The following is a 3,091-nucleotide window of genomic DNA, read 5'->3' as shown; positions in this document are numbered from 1 at the left end:
AGCATAAACCACAGAGTCTGGCATCAGGTGCAGATTTTTGATTCATGGCTAGTTGGGTTACCAGGTTAACCAAGGCATCTAGTTTACCTTCAAGCTTCTTAGCCTCGGCTAATGAAGATGAATTTGTGGCTACTTCATGCACTCCTCTAATGACAATAGCATCACTTCTGGCACTAAATTGCTGGGAGTTTGAAGCCATCTTCTCAATTAAATTTCTGTCTTCAGCAGGGGTCATGTCTCCAAGGGCTCCACCACTGGCAGCATCTATCATACTTCTCTCCATGTTACTGAGTCCTTCATAAAAATATTGGAGGAGAGGCTGCTCAAAAATCTGGTGGAGAGGGCAACTGGCACATAGTTTCTTGAATCTCTCCTAGTATTCATATAAGCTCTCTCCACTGAGTTGTCTAATGCATGAAATATCCTTTCTGATGGTCATGGTCCTAGAAGCAAGGAAATTTTTTTTCCAAGAACACTCTCTTGAGGTCATCCCAGCTCGTGATGGATCGTGGAGCAAGGTAATAAAGCTAGTCCTTTGCCACTCCCTCTAAAGAATGAGGAAAAACCTTCAGAAATATGTGATCCTCCTGGACATCTGGGGGTTTCATGGTGGAGCAGACAATATGGAATTCTTTCAGATGTTTGTGCGGGTCTTCACCTGCAAGGCCATGAAACTTTGGAAGCAAATGAATCAGTTCAGTTTTAAGAACATATGGGACATCCTCATCAGGGTATTGGATGCACAAGCTTTCGTAGGTGAAATCAGGTGCAGCCATTTCCCTTAGAGTCCTCTCACGAGGTGGAGGTTGTGCCATGTTCTCAGAATGTTCAAAATTATAATGCTCAAAATCAGGATGTTCAAAATTACCAACCACAGAATGCTCAGACTCACCAATAACAGAATGCTCAGGATGTTCAAAAGCTACAATATGATGCCTAACTAATCTATGAAATGTCCTATCTATCTCAGGATCAAAGGGTTGTAAGTCAGATGGATTGCCTCTAGTCTTACACTATATTCAGCATGCACAACTAGTTGCCTTCTTATGCAAGTAACAGTGTAGGTTTGAACTACAACTACCCTCAAATGATATCCAAATAACTTGAAATTTTGTGAGCAACACCCTAAAATCATGAAAAGATGGCACAAAAAGTTTTAGGCAAAAATTCAAAGTCTAACTATGGAAACTACCTAAGGAAAGTTTAGAAAAATAAAACAATAAAACTTGAAAAATAAAAAAACTAGTAAACAAGCGATTATGGCTAGCTAGAGACCTCAGCCGGCCTTTGGCGGGCTGCCACAATATGGGAAAATTTTTTCTACCCCAAATACATATATAATAATAGTCATTCTGATACCCAGAGCAAAAGTTATGGCCGTTTGAAGTTTTGCTAAACATAAGTTCTCAAATTTTTTTGAATCTCTCAAATCTGGCCACAACAAGTGTTCCTGGTATTTTTTACACAAAATATGAGTCAAAAGAACCTACCACACCAAAATTCAGGCAAAAATAACATCCCTAACTATCAAAACAAAAATCGCCAATTAAATTGTCAACAGCAGTCACTAATTCAGTCGCTAAGGGATTTGCACTACTACTCTGTTTTCTAGATCAGCAAAAGTGGTTGCTAAATTTGTTGCAAAGCACTATTCACAGCAAAACACAAAAACTGAAACAGGGAAAGCACTGAACAGAAAAACTAAAACAAAACACCACACTAAACACAATAACAAGACACTAAACGACACTAAACAACACTAACACAACACTAACACAACACTAACACTTAAAACAACTAAACATAAAACACGATTCACTAGCTATTATGAACCTTTGGACACTGCTCCCCGGCAACGGTGCCAAATTTGATCGAGGCTATACCCAAATCAAATAAACATTAAAAATGCAGTATCTAGGAAGTGATCCTAGGTCGTCTCCCAACGAGCAATGATCAACCAAACGTTCATAACAAATAGTTATAAAACAACAACGAATTGGGGGGTTGTTTGTTTTTGTAAATTAAACAGCGAGTAAAATTGAATTCGAAAATATCAGAATTAAAACACATTGCTTCCCCTTGATTCACAAGCAAGTCTCTTATCCTAGGTTACGAGAGTTTATCCTTTATCAGTTCAACCACTTAACCCAACCCTAAATTAAATTACTAAGCGAAATTTAACATAAGGCATTCATTATGTGATTAAGCAACACATACACCAATTAATCATGAACAATCATTAAGCGCAGAGACAATTAATTAAGCACTAAGCATGCATGAATTAATAACAACAAATACTGAGTAATTGGTGAAGAGGAAAAACTGATCAGAATTTAATAGTAATAATAGAACCTCAAAGAGGACTGTGCTTGATCCTTATGAGAAAACAACGCTGGAGACTTAGCCTTCCATTAATCAATAGAGAATGAAATTTTATTGCTAAAACGAAAAGTAAAAACTAGAATTGCAGAACGAAAAAGTGTCTAAAAGAAGAAGAGAAGCCTAAAACTAAAAACGAAAGAGAAGAGGGCCCCCAACTAGAGCCTTGGTGCTGTTATATATTTTCAGCCCCAAAGTTTACAAATCTGTTTTAAGTCCAAGCCCATAAATAAAATAAAATCTAGACAAGATATAAGATAAGATTTGATAAAATAAAATCTAGATGGAATAAAATATAAATAAGATAAGATAAGATAAGATCTAGATGAAATAATATATAGATTAGATAAAATCTAGATAAGATAAGATTTGATAAAATTGTCTGCTCTCTTCAAGTCCAAGCCCAATTGCTTATAATTCTCCTGAAATTAAATTAAAAACACAAAATTAGTCCAATAGACCCAAATGATAAAATTGCATAACTAATTTGACAATTAAGACTAATCAGTAATTAAAATGGTGCAAAAAGGGTTAAGAAATAGGAGAAAATAATGGCACATCATCCTCCAACCGATCTCCCATTTCTACATCAAATGGTTCAGATTGGGGCCCACTCTGCATGTTTGTCATTTCACCATGCCATATCCACGTCGTATAATTCCTCTTAATTCCATCACACAACAGATGCTCCCGTATGTCGTCCAGTATTTGT

The 3,091-nt window shown here is 36.5% G+C and overlaps 1 non-coding gene across 1 annotated transcript; it reads left to right on the top strand.

The window, feature by feature from the left end:
• The first annotated feature begins 329 nt into the window (after positions 1–329).
• Positions 330–436, top strand: LOC112998928 (small nucleolar RNA R71). The gene has a single exon (XR_003264107.1). It is a non-coding gene; the product is annotated as a small nucleolar RNA R71 (small nucleolar RNA).
• Positions 437–3,091: the final 2,655 nt, after the last annotated feature.

The sequence above is a fragment of the Glycine max genome, chromosome 13 (assembly GCF_000004515.6).
Source record: "Glycine max cultivar Williams 82 chromosome 13, Glycine_max_v4.0, whole genome shotgun sequence".
NCBI classification, from domain to species: Eukaryota; Viridiplantae; Streptophyta; class Magnoliopsida; order Fabales; family Fabaceae; genus Glycine; species Glycine max.
Note: the sequence above shows the minus strand (reverse complement) of the source record. Positions and strands in the feature narration are given on the sequence as shown.